This window comes from Taudactylus pleione, unplaced genomic scaffold, assembly GCF_031769625.1.
Source record: "Taudactylus pleione unplaced genomic scaffold, aTauple2 ptg000066l, whole genome shotgun sequence".
Lineage (NCBI taxonomy): Eukaryota > Metazoa > Chordata > Amphibia > Anura > Myobatrachidae > Taudactylus > Taudactylus pleione.
In genome coordinates, this window is record NW_028284468.1 from 4,055,844 (window position 1) to 4,076,453 (window position 20,610).

A 20,610-nucleotide genomic window follows, 5' to 3' on the forward strand; every position below is an offset into this window, starting at 1 on the left:
AGTCAGGATGTTTGTAAACATATGGAGATGCTGATGCTCAGGAATGCCGACAGCAGCCAGGTGAAGCTCAGGACAGACACCATGATATATCTCCGCCAGACATGATATGTAAGGCTAAGACCCCAATATGTGACACCTGTGAGTTGTCAAAGCTAAACAAGCCTTATTTAGTATTTATCTTCATTGGCTTTTTAGAACGGTCAAAACCGCTGATGATTGGTGGATTTGAATTACCACTGGTTAGTAATTATACCACTCGGTGTAACTGTATATCCATGCCATCAATGAGTATTGCAAGGATCCATACAACTATTCACTGCTACGTCTTCTTCTACAAGATCTTATCCAGAGTGTGTGCTTGTAGGTCTAACTGTGAATAATAATGACATACGTAACACGGTACTGTTACCCGCCACATTGAAGTGTCCTACTCCTTATCAGTTAGCCATGTAGTTTGAAGTATGTAATACATCAAAGTTCCCCATCCTGTTCTTTAAATTATTAAAACTGCTTTTGCAGCTGCTTATACTGCTTTATCAGCTATCATTTATCATTGTGTCATTGTTAAGCAAATGTTTTGTACAGAAATAGTACCGTTGTTTTTGTTTTATGACGTTATTTACATTTCATAGTTACAAGTATCACCCCTCTTTCTAACTCTGCAGTCGCTGCCCTCTTTTCTCTATTGTGTCCTCCCATATCCCCTATAGATTGTGAACTCATTCAAGCTTGGCCCTCTCCCCTTAGTCTACTCTATATAAATATGCTATTTGCACATTGATATTATGTATATATGTGAAATTATGTACTTGTTTGAATGAAGCTGTGCTGAAGTAATTTATTGTATTTGCCATGCAATACCCTATGGTCTACGGCTAGATGGTCAAGGGTTCTACACAAAGAAAATGACCTCCAAGCTACATCAAAACTGCCTTCAAATAAAATAACACGATGGTAGGCTTCAGGCCAAGGAATGGACAGCACAGTCTCCAGACTTAAATCCTATAAAACTGGTTGGGGATGAAATGGAAGAAGGGTGAAAGCAAAGCAACAGTTTTGGGAAGAACTTCCCAAACAAAATTGAATTTAATTGTAAAATTGTAAATTAAAATCAATTGTGTTCGGTGGATAAATCGGCAAAAATTGGCTACTTGCATATATTCCAATACAAACTGGAAAAATGGCTGTTCCAAAAGCTTTTGACAAGTACTGTGTATGTGTATTTATAGATGCATAAATATATATATATATACACACACCCACACAGTTAGGTGTGTATATACAGTATATATATATATATATATATATATATATATATATCTGTAACAAAGATTCGGCACTCTTCTCTCTATGTCAGCTGCCCGGGTGCCCAGGTGTAAATTCACATAAATCCAAGGTGTGTTACCAATAGCAACACACTGCACCGCACTCCGGGACTTAGAAAAAAATGCTAATTTATTGATCAACGTTTCGGGGTCTATCGTGCCCCGTCTTCAGGAATATACAAACAAATAAAACAAAATGCTACTTACCTTATATCCCCACCGAAATCAAATGCAGTTTTCTCAGGCTGCTCTAGCCGGGTGCACGCTGCCGGAGGACGACGGGCACGCATGCATGACATCACTCCCATACGTCTCCGACAACCCAAAAGCGCTACTCTGTGGATAGAAACAGTGAGACAATTAAACATGATACAAGAAAAGGATAACACCCAAAATCACACCTACAGTAAGTGCTTAAAGGAAATAAAAGTGTAACAAGTAAAGCAAACAAATATACTATATATATGGTCAAAGGATCTCTCAATGCAAGTGACACCGGCCATCCCTAGGCTGCAAAAACAAAAAAACATCTATCCAGAGGCATCTTTAGAGAGGGGGGGGGGCCGTGTCCATTCTCCGTCCGGGGCCCCCTCCTCTCTTCCCGGTGGCCGGAAGCCAACTGACGCAGCTGGCTGGCCACCGGAGCTTTAGTAGACTCTGGGCACTAGAGTGTGCCCGGAGTCTACTGCACATGCACAAAAAGCTGGAAGAATGGTCACGGCGGCCATTTTTCTGGCTTTTTGTACAGCGCTGAAACCCGGCGCGGGATCTCAGAGAGGTACGTTTTAAAGAATATGGGTGCAGGGTGTGTGGTGCGGCCCTTGTGCACCACACACCCTGCACCCATTATAGATACGCCCCTGCATCTACCAGAGACATAGCGGAAACCTTAGGAGCGCTCAAATCAACAGTTTGGTACATTCGGAGAAAAAAAACGCACTGGTGAGCCCGGCTACACGTAATTTGTTCTACTTATATTGTGTGTAGAGTTTCATCACAGTATATCGAGGAAGCTGCAAAAATTTCAGGGTTTGAGGTACTACGCTGATATTTTTGGGTGGGTGAACTTTTTCAAAAAATCATGTTGTACTTAAATTGTGTGCAGACTATAATATCACAGATTGCCATGGAAGCTGCAAAAGTTAGGGTACTGCCCTGGTATTTGTCAATCAATTTATTCCCCTCACATGCATGCACACAAAAAAAAAATAAGAATTAAAAGTTTTCAACACTGCTTTGAAAAATAATAATAATCTTGTTCTACTTATATTGTGTGCAGCCTATTATGTCACAGTCAGGGGCTGGCTGGCAACTTTTAGCCTGGGTTGCAAATGCATGCAGGCGGCCCTGGCAGAGGAGTAGCGTGTAGCCAGGGTGCCCGAAGAACGTGCGTGCTACGGCGCCACCCCCCCTCAAGTGTTTCAGGGAGGAGGCGGGTCCATATGGGATTAATGTAAGGTAAAAATAAAGATTAGGGGCAGCCCCCTGTCGTAGTGCCAATATGCAGTGCCCCCGTGTGCCACAGGAGAGAACACCCTTATGCAGGCCTCCAGTAGTGCCCCCAGTAGTGATCCCCCCTATGCAGTGCCCCTTGTGCCCCCAGTAGTAAGCCCCTTATATAGTGCTCCCAGTAGTGGTCCCCCCATGTGCAGTGCCCCTTGTGCCCCCCAGTAGTAGTAAAAAATCACTTACCTAAAACTCCCGCTCCTGGTCCCGACGCCTCTACCGGCTCCTCCGGCCGCTTTGCATTATGGGAGAGACGTTGTCATGGCCAAAAAAATGGGCGTGGTCACTTAAAAATGGGGCGAGTCAACATGACACACCCCTTTATATTCACACTGAACCTTCCTATCCATATGCACCTTGACCCCAGTAGTACCCCTTATACAGTACCCCCAGTATGCAGTTGTGGTCCCTCTTATGCAGGCCCATAGTAGTGCCCATTATACAGTATCCCCAGTAGTGGTCCCCCTTATACAGCCCCCAATTAGTTCCCCTTACCCAGTACCCCCAGTAGTGGCCCCCCAAATGCAGTGCCCCATGTAGTGTTCCCCCTTATGCAGTGCCCCCAGTAGCAGTCCCCACAATGCAGTGTGCCCAGTAGCGATATCCCCTTATGCAGTGACCTTTATATAGTGCCCCCAGTAGTAGTCCCCCCCATGCAGTGCCCTTTATATAGTGCCCCCAGCAGTACCCCCCCATGCAGTTTTCCCAGTAGTGGTCCCCTTATGCAGGCACACAGTAGTGATCCCCCCTATCCAGTGCCCCCAGTAGTGGCTCTTCCTATTATTGCCCCCAGTAGTGGTCCCCCCAATGCAGTGCCTCTAGTAGTAGGCCCCTTTGATAATGCCCCCAGTGGTAGTCCCCCCCCAAGTAGTAGTCCCCAGTAGAGGTTCCCACTCCCGATTAAGTGCCCCCAGTAGTAGCCCCCCCAGTAGAGGTCCTCCCAATAATGGTGCCCCCAGTAGTAGCCACCCCTCCCTCGTTGTGCCCCCACCCCCAGTAGAGGTCCCCCCAGTAGTAGCCACCCCCCTTCCCCGTTGTGCCCCCAGTAGTGCAGACAGGTTTAAAAAATTTATATATAAAAATATACTTACCTGAATCCACGCTGCTGCTGCTGCTCCGGTCCGCGACACCGCTCCCGCCGCCCACCAGTCCTCCCGGGCTGGCGCGCTCAGCATTATGGGACAGACATCATGAAGTCATGACGTCTGTCCCATTACCCACTGCAGGAGCCGGACGGAAGTCCACGGCGCCCAGGGCAAGCACCCCGCTCGCCCTGCCCTAGTTACGCCACTGGTGTTGTTGATTAGTGAGTTAGACACACACCATACATGCTGACCTCCCGCAATTGCCAGGACGCTCCCGAATATCGGATGGCGCACCTGGACATCCGCAGGAGAGAGCAAGTCTACCAGTTTGGCCACCACCCCCCACTTCCTCCCGCACCCTTCCGTACTTACCTGTCAAAGTGGGGGCGGTCCTGAGGGGTCCGCTGAATCACGTCATCATAGCCCCGCCCTGGCTTACGATGCATAGTAAAGCGGAGGGCTGGGCAGTAATGATGTGATTGCGCTGCCAATTTTCTTGGATGCTGAAAATTTTGGGCATTACTCTGTTTTTTTTTGTGAATTGCAAGGTATGAGTCCCCCTTTTCCCTAGCTTACTGTGTGTAATAACTTACTGTTTACCTGTTGTCATTTCTGTTGCCATTTAATTGTACAGTATAATCAGACTTTATTCAGTGATGGATCAATATATGGGTCAGGATGATCATCCTAGTACTACAGTAGCACTAGCAGTAATTCAACGTCTTCTACTAGCAGAAAAGTTTATGTGGGAAGAAGAAAATTTCCGTAATTAATCACTAATGAACTTATTAAATAAATCAATTAACATGCTCTTTATCCATCTCCTAAAAAACATAAATAATATTATTTATTATGTCAATGATTATTTTTTATTTGTTTTATTAATATTTATTGATTAATATATCCCACAGAGAATATTTGGTCATTGACATGAGCAGCGCCAGCCCGTAACAGGGCACAAATGCCCCCTGTACTGGCCCTCCACCTGAGCACCCCAAAGTCATGACGTCGCACAGAGGGGGAGCTGCCTTCAGCGTCCTCAGGATGCTCCGATCAGCTGTACAGGCTGCAGGGTTCCTGTCTGGAGCGTCTAGAGGACACTCCGGCCGAGCTGCAGCAGCAGTCCTGGCTGCAGGCTGCCGTTCCAGGCACCCTGCTAGCCAGAAGCAATGGCCGTGGGGCGAAAACGGTGCTGCCCACAGAGCCCAGTACTCTGTGCAGTGGCATAGGTCACACACCCCTAGAAATGGCCCTTGACATCAGTTCCAGCCCCAGCTAATCAAATATACAGCCAAAAAATAAAAAAGATCGCTGCCGACACAAGCATTTACCACCAATGTGTAATCTGGCAATAGGAAGAGGTGCCAAGAGGCCGGGATAAGTACAGGTGCTAGCTTGCCTCACTGCAGACTGCGAGCCCTAATCACACATTTCAGGTGAATTAATTAATTAATTGCTACTGCCTTAATAATTGAATTGTATTCATTTCTTAACCAAATTTTTTTTTCAGATTCAATTGTAATCTACAAAATATTGGGCTGCAGCTTGTTCAATGGTACATCTCTTCCTCACCATAACCTCCACCATCAACAGAGGCCTGTAAGCACTGCAGTCAGGGTCTCCATCAAAATTATATTAGTGAATTGCAGCTGCTTTAAAAGTGACTCTTGTGCTGAGATGTGGTGTCAAGCTGCATACACACATGACGATTTTGTTACCAACGATTTTATGAACGATTTTCTGGCAGATTATCTGAAAGTGTAATGAACGATTTTTTTGAACTACAATAGATTTTTGCATATTCCCTTAATGAAAATCGTTGAGTTGACAAGTCTGACTGAACTACAAACTACAAACGTGAACGCGCATGAACGATAATCGTTCATAGTTTGACTCAGAAAGTGAACGATTTTTACAAACAATTATCGTTAAATGATATCGTTTAATGATAATCGTTCAAAAAAAATTGTGTGTGTGTGTGTATGCAGCTTTAGACTTTTTTTGGACACTGGAATTTACACATTTTCGGAACATTTTGTCCCGTCTTGTCCTCCCCATCTTACTTTAATTAAGACAATTTTTTCATAGATTTTTTTTTTAATGGTTATTTTTTTATTACATTTTATAATTTTATAATTTTGCTTAAATGACCACTACTTGATTTAGTCATGACCACTAATTAATTAATTTGACACGAGCACAACATTAACGTCCCGGCTTAGAACGTTTAGAGCACTGTACACTCCGTAGAGCATTTCATGAGCAGCATACAGCCAAAGAGTGGGGGGACAAGAAGGTGAAGGAGCTTTTCCCACCTGTCTGCAACATTTTCACTTTCACCAGCAATGCCAAACAGTCTGCCACAGCTATAGAGACTGGGTGCCGTGTTTGACTGCGGAACATCAAAAATGAAATAAATAAAAAATCCAAATAAAGACAGCAGCCCTGTTCTCAAATGGGTTCTCAATTAATGATTTAAAATTGATTAATTGCAGTTACAAACAGGGCAATGGAAAAATGCCAGATCCCGCCTCCAGCCAAACCAGTCTTACTCTCCAATACAGAGCTTTCTCGCTAGGTCCACTAATTTATAGAGATATTTTATAAGCTTCAATTGATACTTATAAACCATAATTGAAACTTTTTCTTTGGATTGTTGGAGTTTGGCGGTCAGGGTGTGGCAGTCTTCTGGGATTCTTCTACAGATGCTCTAGAGACTTTGACTTGGGTCCGCTTGTGGGCCTTGGGGTGGGGGACTACCTTCCAGATAGAGAGAAAAAGAGAGACACATTAAAATACAATGAGAGAGATATCAATGTCTGCTGAGAGCACATGTTCAAGATGGCTGGTGATGGTGTGTGTGTGTGTGTGAGGGGGGTTGGTAATGCTTCCTGCCCTATTGTCCAAACCGCATGGCCTACAAACAAACTCCATTATGAAGCTTAAATGACCAGGGAAGGGGGGAATAGGGGGATATAGTTTGAGCACAGGATATAATATATTGGATATAATTAGTCAAAAGAATAATGAAAATCCACAATTATAAATATCAAACCCTAGTATAGGTGTCAAGCAAAAATATTGTAAAGTGTGGAGGTGCTCCCCATGAGAGTATAGATAAACGTAGTATGGGGGAGAAGAAGAAAACTCTCTTGTTGGGGGCACTCGAATGTAAAGGTTATAATAAGAATAATATATAAAAAATAACTTTTATTAGATATATTTTAAAATACCAAAAACAAGTCTGAGCCTGTTACTTATTGGCATTACTGTTGGAATAACAGCTATAAATTATCACAAGCAGAACACGAACATACATAGAACATAAGACAACATATAATACAATACTTATCACAATTATGTGAAGCTAAGTGAAATATTACAAATAGGTCTATAATTCTCTGTCTCATACAATATTGAGACCTATATAAAACATATACTAGTTCAATGACCTCATAATGTCGTCATAGCACAATGGCTAATCAGAATTACGGCAGAAGCATACAAGGAAATCTTCTAGAAAAGAATGTGATAATAACCATACAATATTCAATATAGGTTACGTGAGATATCACAGCACAATAACACTGAACAGTAATCAGAGAAATACAATGATAAGGGGGTCAGATGAAATAATAGCTGACCCTGCAAATATCAAAATGAATATAAGTAAATCACAGGTTGTAATGAGAGGCAGATCACACGTAGGTCGCCTGTGATGCCACCCAGGTACTTGTAGACAGTAAGGTTATAGGAAAAAGTAAAGCTACTCCTTTATGTGGAGTTTACAAAATAGCAGCTGCTGCATGCCATTGTATAACCATTGAATGGCATGTGAGCATACTATAAAGGTACTCCCAGGGTAGGGAATAAGTACAATGAGTATCTGCTGTTGGACTGCGTTAAAAAGAAGGTCCTGGTGTAAACATTGCAGGAACCTCTAATAGGCGCACCCCAATGAGAGTACTCATAGAGACAATAGTTATCGTAATGAAATAACACAGCATAGGTTTGCGATCTGTGCTGCTGCCAGTCATATACCAAAGGTAGTGGTGAGTGGTGGGAAACCCAGATCGCATATGCAGTGATAGGAAGAAAGAGTATGAGTGTAGCTGCACTATGGTTAGTACAGGACAAGTGGAGCCCTGTTGCCCTAAAGGTATTGCAGGGTCACAAACTTGTCTCTGTTAAATAAAGCCACTCAGTGCGCTAAAGAAAGTATAGTATGAAAAGTACCTGAGCGCTCACCTCCAGGGAGCCGGTGTGTAGTATAGAAAATCTGCCACTAGAAGAGCCTGTCAGTATGCTGCCATGACGAATCCCGCCTGTACACAGCCGGATTCGCGGGTCTGAGACGCGCGTTTCACTGTCGCTTCCTCAGTCAGATGCATGTGGACTGTGATACACAGGTGATCTTTAACCTGCGTTGTGACCAATGGGAGAGCAGGTGCTGTGTGTTGCAGATGCAATACCCTTGTCAATAGGTCCAAGTGTTAACTCCCTCTATTGGTCCACAGCAACAGGAGGGAATGAGTCATAGGAGGGGGGAGTGTTTGGGTTAGATGAAGCTCATAACGATCAGGCTAACAGGCTAAGGTGGAAAACCTGACTAGTAGCTAAAGTGTCTGTCTTGCAGCAAAAATAGTTATTCAAAAATGCTAATACCAAACATACAGATATATAAATAGTAGATATAAATAAGTGTGTATAAAGTGATTAAAGAAAATGTCACTTCCTCAGTCAGATGCATGTGGACTGTGATACACAGGTGATCTTTAACCTGCGTTATGACCAATGGGAGAGCAGCTGCTGTGTGTTGCAGATGCAATACCCTTGTCAATAGGTCCAAGTGTTAACTCCCTCTATTGGTCCACAGCAACAGGAGGGAGTGAGTCATAGGAGGGGGGAGTGTTTGGGTTAGATGAAGCTCATAACGATCAGGCTAACAGGCTAAGGTGGAAAACCTGACTAGTAGCTGAAGTGTCTGTCTTGCAGCAAAAATAGTTATGCAAAAATGCTGATACCAAACATACAAATATATAAATAGTAGATATAAATAAGTGTGTATAAAGTGATTAGAATAAAGAAAATGTCACTTCCTCAGTCAGATGCATGTGGACTGTGATACACAGGTGATCTTTAACCTGCGTTATAACCAATGGGAGAGCAGCTGCTGTGTGTTGCAGATGCAATACCCTTGTCAATAGGTCCAAGTGTTAACTCCCTCTATTGGTCCACAGCAACAGGAGGGAGTGAGTCATAGGAGGGGGGAGTGTTTGGGTTAGATGAAGCTCATAACGATCAGGCTAACAGGCTAAGGTGGAAAACCTGACTAGTAGCTGAAGTGTCTGTCTTGCAGCAAAAATAGTTATGCAAAAATGCTAATACCAAACATACAGATATATAAATAGTAGATATAAATAAGTGTGTATAAAGTGATTAGAATAAAGAGAATGATACCAAAATAAAAATAAATAAAAATTAAAAATATTAAAGATAAAAATAAATATAAATAAAAATAAATATAAAGATAATAATAATTAAAAAAAAAAAAAATAATAATAAAAAAATAAAAATAAAATAATAATAATAATAACAACAACAATAATAATAATAATGAGTAGATAATAAATAATTAATAAATATATGAATATGAATGGTGATGTGATGACAGTGATATATTCTAGAAAAGTGTATACAAATGTGAATACAGATTGTGTGCAGAAATACCTTGACGTAAGTTGACATGAAGTATAAGGTAAATACCAAAAGGATATGTTGGATGTATAGAGTGATCAGGAATTAAGGTTATAAAATTGATGAAACATCAAAGTACTCCATTATGAAGCTACCTACATTAAGTTGTAACTCTGTAAATCATACATCCATCAATGATCACAATTATAATAAAGACAATATACCTATCTGACCCATACAACACCATAACTGGGTAGAATTATAATTTCCTTTGTTCACCCCACATGGAGGTAGCCATCTCTAATAAACTGCAGACAATATACCTATCTGACCCATACGGCAATTACTTATGACCATTCAAAGCTGTTATTAATTCAACTTCCATAAAATTACACTGATACCACCCTATGATTACATTCATGAGTATACAACACATACCAAGCCTATCTCTCCCAAGCAGAGATATTGTTCAAGCACATGGGAAGGCCCTAACACAGCTCACCAGAGGATCTCAATCAACCAGCATCAATCATTTACAAATATTACAAAAACTCCATAATCAATCCCTTTCCTGCATGCTGATAACAGACTATTGTACCCTACAGTGTAGATGAAAAGTCCAGATTAGATAACATTATATCATCCACTGTATGCTAACACAGACTCATGAATATCCTTAGCAAACTACAAACCACAAACAACGCTAAGCTAATAACAGATTAACACCAAAAATAGCTACAGACACCCAAATAGGCTAAATATTGCACAATTTATACTTAGCTATAACCCAGGGGAACTGAGACCCATTTTCCGTTGTCTTGTGAGAGAGGGAACCTCTCTCTTCCAAAAATCCCTCTTGCAAGTGTGTCTGCTGGCCTCTGTGTTCTCAGAATGTGCATGCCATGTTCCCGCCCCCTTTCACCTGTGAGATCATCAGAAAGGGAGTATCCTTTTGGTTACCTGAAACTACTGCTAATTAGACTCTAGTCCCAGTTAGCTATCTCTATTGATTAGACTGGAATAACCAGTCCTTTGGACAAAAATGTAAACAAGCCTACACAATGTCATTGTCCTTTGGTAAGGGTTAGAAATCTGTTACAGGGCATTTATTGGACAATTTCAAATGGATACAAAAGGTCTCCAACCTCCCTTTGCATCCCCCACAAGCAAATCTAAGCTGCTATGGCTTACAACATTTCAAATAGTTATTCTCTCTAACATTCATATTTCATAGCCGCATGTTCTGATCTTCATATTGATGTCACCGGAACGCTGTGGAAACAGAGTAGATCAGTACGGTTCCAAACACAGTCCAATTGTCATTTACTAAGCCATAGTTACAGAAAACATTCATTTCTTTATATACTGACATTGCGTTTAAACTAGGGATGTGCAGGCTCGGTTCTACTCGGTTCCGTTCGGTTCTTTTTACCGAATCTTATTGGCTATCCAAAACTCGTGACAGCTGAAACCCAATAAGATCCGGTAAAAAGAACCGAACGGAACCGAGTAGAACCGAGCCTGCACATCCCTAGTTTAAACCAAGTAATAATTATCCTTTTTGCGTTACGGGACCATTGCTTTTAAATGTATGTATGCGGGGAAAACACCACTGCTTTGCTGTTGCTCAAATATAAGTCTGTGGTGATTTTAATGTGTTGGAAAGTTATTTTATGTATTCTGAACACTGTCGGTATGTGTTTGGGGAAGATTGTTAAAAAGCTGTTCGTGCTACTTTTAGCAACTTTGCACTGTGGTTTGTGTACTATGTATTTTTTACAAAATGGCGCTTGTGTAAGCTTTCTTTTCTAAAATGGAGTCTTGCTGCCATTCACAAGATGGCGTCGTGCAGGTTTTCCTGATTGCAAACAGATTCTGTCTTACCCAATTATCCGGTTTCGACAGTGGTAACAGGGGAAGGTGCTTGAAAACGGGGAGTGGAGATCCGAACACAGGCATGCCAAATGGTCAAAACGGGCATTTTAAGGGTGTGCATAATTAACAAAGCAGCGTCATCGGCCACGTCACTTGGTTGTTTCTTAGCCTGAACTGTTCGCATGATTGTGGTAGGAAAATCCAACCACAAGCACTGCGAGCAGTTCAGACGCCTTTTGATGTACTCGATTAATCAAATAAATAGCGGAGATGACGTAGGATGCGAGCGGCCAGGGGGCGTCTTTACAAAATAGCGAGCGCATGTTTCGTTCGCTCGCACAGACATACAGGCGTCAACAGACCGCAAAGAGCGAACGCTCAATTTAAATAGCCGCCCACTTTTTCTGAACGAGTGAGTGCAATTAGCGTCCGGCTCTGAATCAGGCCCTCTGTCCTATTCGGAAATCCAAAAGTGATCCGAGCTGGGACTTGATTCGACTGGAAACCCCAAGTTCGGGTGTGTTCGTTTTTCAGGACTACCAAACCGCACATCTCTAGTTCATTTGTAAAATTGCCTGTAAATGACTATTAATGAGCACTAATGATTTTAGTAATAATGTAGGAACAAAACTACAAACTAAGGCCCTCATTCAGAGTCGTACGCTCTGAGCAGAGCGCACGCTCTGAATGAGGGCCGCCCTCCATAAAAATGGAGCGTCTTCCTGGACGCTCGTATAGCTGTGGGTCACCACCCACAGCCTATACGAGCGTGCATTTTGATGGCCGCGATGGTCGTGACCATCGCGACCATCAAAACTGCGAGCCGGAGCCTGCGGTTGAGGTTTTCAACCGCAAGCTCCGGAGTGATTTTGGCTCTATCAGAGCCAAAATCACTCCCACTGACATCACTAGTGATGTCAGTGGGCCGGCTTCTGATGGGAGGCGTTCCCGTGGGAACGCCCCCGTCAGGGAGGCACGCCCACCAAAGGGGGCGTGCTGTCAATCAACATCGACAGCACGCCCCCTTTGATCAGACACAACGAGCGAAGGAGTTTCCTTCGCTCGTCACGTCTGGCGCATGCGCACGACGGAGCTCCCTCCGTCGTGCGCATGCTCAGTGCAGAACATCGACCCACTTGCGAGCGGACAGCCGCTCGCGAGTGGGTCTGAATCAGGCCCTAAATGATTATACCTGGTTTTGATGATCATTTTTAATTAAATCCAAAGCCAATACGAAAACCCACAAGGAATTTTGGGCAAAGCCAAAACCAAAGTTAAAATGCAAAAATTATTTCAAAGCGAAACCAATATCAAAACACGGGGATATATATTCAGAGCATTATTAAGCCCTGGATCGTAGTATCACCTATGATGAATTCCAAAGTGGCCAATATACAGTAGGGTGTCAGTAATAGTCATGCTCTTACTAGTCAGTGTGTAAAGCATTCTCTCAATTGGTTACCATGTAAAGGGTGTTCTCAGAAGTGACAGCTCCTGCAATGATGATGCATAACAGCTACAGCAGTGTATAATTAGAAATGGAATTGAAATAGCACCTGAAATTCTACAGCAAAGAACCATGCACTGAAGCTGAAAATTCATTGTATGGTTTTGCAGGAGCATAACATGTAGCCGAGTCATTTATATTATGTTAAAAATGTATAAAAAAAATAAAAGAGAGAACTTTTACATTCCTGAATCCTAGGACTACTAATATTGTATAGTGAGTTAATATGTTAAGTAGACATATAAACAAATTAAACATAGGCTGCTCTGTTGTCACTGGAAGTGTCATTCCTAATGCATAGGATGGTACAGAGGACCTCATTCAGAGTCGGTCGAAGCGGCCGCACGGTCGTACGGGAAAAGGGCAGGATATTCAAATGATTCCCTCTCAAGTTGCGTCCCTAAGTTCGGATCGGTAACTGGCCGACCAAGGGGAGGAAGCGGTCGGAATTCAAAAAAATACGCCCCTTTCTCGTACACATTGCACGTCATCTCCGGGCATATAAGGATTAATCGAGACCATCGGGAACCATCGAGACTGGTCGTAGAGCTTAAGGTTGACCATACCCTCTCTTAAGCTCTACGATCATGTCAGTGTAAAAATCTCCCATGTCACATGTGCCATGATGCTACTTTGTTAATTATGCACTCCCATAAACCGTATGCACTCCCATAAAACGCCGTTCGCATAATTAGGCACGCCTGCATTCGGATCTCCACTCCCCCGTTTTCAAGCACCTTCCCCTGTTACCACCCACAAACGCCTCATTCTGTCACTCAAACTACCAACCTGGCTGTGTTCAAGGAGAGAGAAATTTCAGATTGTAGCGGCTAGTTTGCGCACGCGCATTGCGAACTTTACGCATGCGCAGTATAGCGAACATCGGTGGCGTATGACCGTGCGGCCGCAACGACCGACTCTGAATGAGGTCCTGAGTCTCTAAAGTCCCGAGAGCATCTCTTACCTCAATATGAAGAGACAGTGAGGTGATAGACTGATGAAAGTATCACTATGCAGATCTGTGAGAGGTACTGACGCTGTCTAGAATATGTGGTATGTGCTGAGAAAATCGAGAAGAAACAGCTGCTCATCTCATGACGGCTGTTATAGCTACATATACCAATTCCCTACTGCTCTGCCCTACCTGTAAATCTTACCCTAACAAAGTCTATCTATCCGTCTGGCCACCTATCTGTCTCCTATCAACTCCAGCACCAGAGAAGATCCAGCTTTGCAAGTTGTCACCATGTTTTGTACTTTCCTTCATTGCATATTGTACATTTAAAAAAAAAAAATCTAAAATATTAAAATTTGTAATTCTTCTCCTTTCTCAATATCCATAGGTTAAGTCTTTATAATAACAAGTTAACCTTTCTGAATTGAACCTATACTTTAGATAAGTCTTTCAAGTATTTTATAAGTAGGCACCTCACATATTCTACAAGCAATTATGTTTCTGAAACATACTGTATTACACTATTTGAACTGTCCGTTCTTTGTTATTTGCGAAGCAGGTTGGGTCTTTCCGAGGTTGGGAATTTTAGTAAATGAGTATATTTATATGAGCTATATGAGCTATTTAATTTTAAACCAGTTACAAATCTGTAATTTAAGTGATGACTTTAGTTGTGTTAGGGGAAGATGTATCAAACCTTGGAGAGGGATAAAGTGGTGAGAGATAAAATACCAGCAAATCAGCTCCTAACTGTCATGTTACAAGCTTTGTTTGAAAAATAAGTTAGGAACTGATTGGTTGGTACTTTATGTCTCTCCACTTTATCTCTTACAGGGATTTGATACATTTCCCCCTGAGTGTGTGCATATAGCCTTATTTTTGTCCAACTTCCAACAAGGATAACAGAATTCCGCGTTATCACTATTTTTGTCCAAGAATTGCTAATGTACTTTTCCAGATCCCCAACATCATATATAAAGCAAACTGCAACCCCAGTCAAGAAGCAAATCTAAGAGGTCATGTCTATCTTGCCTTAACACAGACTTACAGCATAAGATTGTTAATTTGTTGTCTGCGTTTCTGCTAATTTTTAGGACTGAGAATAAAATTTGCTTCTTTATAACACCGGCAGGCACACAAGGCGTTAGCCTAAGGACGGCCACAGATTTACCGCAGTCTGCAGCCAGATCTTCATTTAACTACATCAAACTGTACTTTTAATTTCTCCCAAGCCTCCTATAATCATATTACTTTTCTCACATCAAACATTTTGCTTTACCTTTAAACATCAGAGCAGTCAGTGGTAATTAGCTTCCAAACAGCAGCATTGCTGTGTACTTATGGTTGGCATCAGGGGCGTCATAATTATTTTATGTTGGTGGGGGCAAATTGTTCCGGCACCGCCCCCACAGACAAACACTCCCCCCCACCTATCCCCTTACCTCCCCTCCCTCTTACCTAAGCGGCGGCCGCTGACTGTCAGTATGGAGGAGGAAGTGTAATATGCAGTGTTTTAACTTAAAGACAGGCACATTACACTTCCTCCTCCATGCAGTGCAGGGGCTGTGCAGCCTATTACTATAAAGCACGGCCCCTGACAGTCCTTGGCCGCTGCGCCTTTGCATGTTTGGTGGGGGGGAGTCGCCCTTTGCCCCCCCTTGCCTCCCCATCAAGCAGAGATGTACAGAGAAATATTAAAATACCCCACAAACCCTACCAAACTCCATTGTAAATTCCATTGTAAAGTTACATCAATCAACGGACATCCACTCAAAAATATTTATTTATGAACAGTTTCTTATATAGCGCAGCATATTCTGTTGCGCTTTACAATTGTAAACATTAATAGAACAAAACTGGGTAATAACAGACAGATACATGGGTAGGAATAGAACTCAAGGCTGCAATTAAATTGCTAATGATTCACAAACAGCCTATGGAAGTATTATTTTTGAAAGACACAGCTGATTGTCATGGTTACCGTAAACAAGCGTTAGCTCATCTGTCTGCCTGCTATATGCTATATGTGGTGTACAGGGAATCTGTATGTAATGCTAACCCTCCCTTAGTGGTGCCTAACCCTAACCTTCCCCCCAGTGCCTAACCCTAACCTCCCTCCGTTAGTGCCTAAACCTAACCCCCCCTTTCCCTACCCTAACCTTCCCAGGGGGGTGCCTAACCCTAAGTGTCCCCGGGGGTCCCTAAACCTAACCTCCCCCCACGGCTAAATGCTAAGACACACGGCTTACCTTCGTTCGGTATGCCGGGTGTCAGGATTTTGTTGTGGGGCTAATGAAAGGCATCGGGATTTCTACGCCTATCTTTAGTCCCATGTCGGGATATCATCAGGCGGGATAGCGCCTGCCGGTATCCTGGCTGCATCCCATGTACAGTATGATGTATCTTTTGGTACTTACTGGAAAAATAAGTCACAAAATACAGTGCTGTACCGGGGCACTAATACTCCCATTCCAGACACTCTGGAAGACAATTACAGGTGTCTCAACAAGAGACAATACTGCCAACTCGGCCTTGGCACCACTCGAACATGCCCAGTTACAACCCTGCCAACATATGCCAAATGTTTCTGCTCCAATCCTCAGCGAGGTTCAGGACTCAGCATTAACCTGAGCTTTGCTGTGGATTTGAAAAAAAGGTTTCTTCTTTGAACTTTGTCATGGTTCTTGGATCGACTCTATTTTGATATCTGTAATGTGTGTAAGGGGCAATTCAATCATGAGTGATGTCGGGGATGTGACATTGGAATGGAGTGGGTATGCTCATTACGGTGGCACATTGCAGGCACAACGGGATTCAGTTTATAATATTACCGTTTCTGTAGGGCGATCTTAAGCTGAGTTCACATTAGACGATGTGCAAACGAAGCAATATCATCAATGATTTCCGTTGAACTCCAGGACAAATGATATAGTGCATACACACTGTGCAATCTTACAAATGACAGAACGGTATATCGTGCATCGTTTGGTGGTTAGATCTGTAACTATATAATGTTAACATCGCCTGGTCGTTCTGTAGAGTGTATATACTAGACGATGTGGTAAAAATCATTAACAACATCCTCTTATTGAGCAGCATATAGGGCCGACCAAAAGACGTGACTAACGACTCACGGGAGCGCACGATAGTGTGTACACACTGGACGATTTGAACGATTAGTTGCTCTGATCCATCGGAAATCGTCAAATTGTCCAAAATATGGTCTAGTGTGTACCTAACTTTAGAGTGAATTTCATGTCTTTGTGTCGGTGTGGTCCTATTATGTTAGTGCAGTGTATTTGACATTTTGGACTTTTATTTGGATCACTCTCTGGAATATGGAATATGACCAATGACTTTTACAAATAATGCTTTTGTGAATGTCTGAATCTTGTGTTGTTCTTGTGTTATTGCAGTGTCTTTTCCAGAGGATTCACCAACCTAACACAGTTTCCTAGTTTATCGATTACATTCCCTTTAACTGCCACTTTTTAAATTTTTGAATTCGGTAAGAGCGGGGGCTCACTTGGAGCAGTCAACTAGGCTGTTAAGACTATAGTTAGGCTATACAGAGGTGTCCTCATTCACCCATCCTTTTTGGACCATATGGCGCGAGACACATGGCGTGACTTAGACGCTCACCATGGGTAGTGATTCTTGGACTTTGGTATCTATATTTTAACTTTGCGTCTTTGTTGCACCATAGCTGCATGCAAAGTTGCTTATAGTGCCCTGGGTGCTTAAGATTACTATTTTTGTCTCAAAGAAGTTGGTATAAAGTCGCAGATTAAGTGCAACAGTGCGTGGCGAGATGCATGGCACAATTCACTCATATTAGTTAGCATAAGAGTCAGGCCATGACTAGGGGTGTGCTACCGATGCCGCAGTACAGAGTGCAAGGTGCTGTGGGCAGCACCGATGCTGCCCCATGGTACCTGTATCTGTTTAGCACGGCACCCTTCACCAGTGTCATTGCTGCAGCCTTTACATCACCAAAGGGCACCCTGAGGATGCTCTAGCGGTGCTGCTGTCCTTACCGGCACTGGCAGCCTTAGCATGACTTCATGCGGTCAGGGGCATTGCGAAGCCCTGTGACGGCTCTGCATCACACGATGCTGCATGCAATGCTAGCGCCCCTGCCCAGGGTACTTGTATATTCTAATTATGTTGTATTAGTGATGCGACCAATATTTGGTACAAAACAGCGTGGCAGAAGGCATGGCAGGGTTTAGTTGCATAATCTGTCTTGTGCCTAATGGGTTATTTGGCGCGATTTGAGGATAAGCTAGGTGATAAGTTAGTGTGGACATGGCCGTAGAGAGCCAGCCTGGGCCCCATTACTAACGGGGAAGGGGGCGCTATTACGGGAGGCTTGGCCACAACCCCTTAGAAAAAAGAAACCTTTTTGTGTGCTAGAGAGGGGGGCGCTGTGTGCCCCTCAGTCTCGCGCAAATCCAGGGAGGGGGGCGTGATCAGTGTGATTGCTCCCCCCCACAGGCTCAACAGCAGCAAGCAGTCTCCCAGTTCTCCCACTGCAGCCCAGCACACAACATTGTGTGCTGGGATGCTTACAGGCAAGAGGGAGTCGATCTGCAGATACAGTATATCAGGTATCATATACAGTATAATATAATTCATTCTTCAAGACAAGACATTGAATTTCTACACAATCTATCCAACATGTCCCTTATTTAAAACAACATATTAATACTGAGAGTTTGGAACCTAAATACATAGTGCAGTTTGCACTTCTTTCATGTGGATAACAACTACCGTTGAAACAATTGTTGCCTTTCTTCTCAGCTTATTATTGAGAAAATGATCAGTTTTATAAGAATTAACCATTTTGCTTCTGTTTTTTTGTGTGTTTTACTTTCTTTAAACACAGCATGCAATTTACCATATCTTTTCTATAGAGAATTGTATTTAAATTTTGTTTATGTCTATGTATTATTGTCTTACCAGCTTTGTGATGATTTATATGTTTTTTAAATAGTAAAATATATTTATACTTGAATCTATTCTCTCTGGAGTATAATATGAATGCGCAGCCACTTTTTGTTGTTTTTATATTGGACAAGTGGGGGCACTGGGCCGGGAAGGGTAGACAGGTGGCAAAGGGCAGGGAAGGCTGGTTGGACTAGAGGGGGCAAAGGGCAGGGAAGGCCGGCTGGACTAGGGGAGGGGCAGGGAAGGCAGGCTGGCTGGCTGGCTGGACATGGGAGAGGCTGTAGGGAAGGCTGGCTTGAGTGGGTCAGGGAAGACAGGCTGGCTGGACTAGGAGGGGAGGGCGCAGGGAAGGCTGGCTGTACTGGTGGAGGGGCAGGTAAGGAAGGCAGGCTGGCTGGACTAGAAGGCTGGCTGGACTGGGGGGGCGGGTAGGGAAGGCAGGTTGGTTGGACTAGGAGGGGGGCGTAGGGAAGGCTGGCTGGACTGGAGGGGACAGTGCAGGGAAGGCTGGCTGGACTAGAGGGGGGCCACAGGGCAGGGTCAGCATACCTGCTTTCTTCATAGTATTTCCTGAGAGAGAGGGGGCCCGTGTGGCAGTGGCGAGGAATGCACCGGGCGGCAGGCAAGGAGAAAGAGCATTGGTGCTGCGGCATTTGAAATATGTAGCCGGCCGCGAGGAAATCACAGTTCGCGGCCGGCTCCACAGTTCAAATGCTGCAGCGTCAATGCTTTCTCCCTGCCTGCCACCCAGTGCATTCCTCGCCGCTACCACCTGGGCCTCCTCTCCAGTCCCGGTCACTCTGGGACCGGGACTGGAGCTCAGGCAGTCCTCACCTGATGGCGGCCCTGCCAGTTAATCACCCCCCCCACACTTCCCAAATTGGGAGCCGCCCGAAGTGCCGCCTCCATGAAGCCCAAAGCTCCATCCACAATTGCACTAAGCTCCGCCCCCTAGTCCATCCAAAGTTGTGTCCCATGAGTTGAACCAAAGTTCCGGTCATCTGTTACCCCACCCGCTCACCCCGCAGACAGCACATCCACTTTCTAACTATGAGTTGATAGAAAGAGAGAGATATATACTTCCCAATACTGTACAGGGCACTTATAGAGATGTAGGTTCCACATTGAGCTTCATTGTTTCCCCTTGCACTGTAAGGAGCCCCTATAGAGTGGCATTGTGTCCAACCTTTGTCTCTTGTACTGTATAGTGCAGCCCAGATATTTATTGGTCATTATACCCTGTATATAACAGTTTATAGTTCCTTCATTATATTTCACAATTGTACAGTCACTGCAATGCTCTCTGTATGATATGTCAGTCACTGCAATGCTCTCTGTATGATATGTCAGTCACTGCAATGCTCTCTGTATGATATGTCAGTCACTGCAATGCTCTCTGTATGATATATCAGTTGCTGCAATGCTCTATGTATGATATGTCACTGCGATGCTCTCTAAATGATATGTCAGTCACTGCGATGCTTTCTATATGATATATCAGTTGCTATGATGCTCTATGTATGATATGTCAGTCACTGCGATGCTTTTTGTTTGATATGTCACTGTGATGCTCTCTAAATAATGTCAGTCGCTGCAATGCTCTATGTATGATATGTCAGTCGCTGCGATACTCTCTGTATGATATGTCAGTCACTGCGATGCTCTTTGTATGATATGTCAGTCACTGCAATGCTCTATGTATAGTATGAT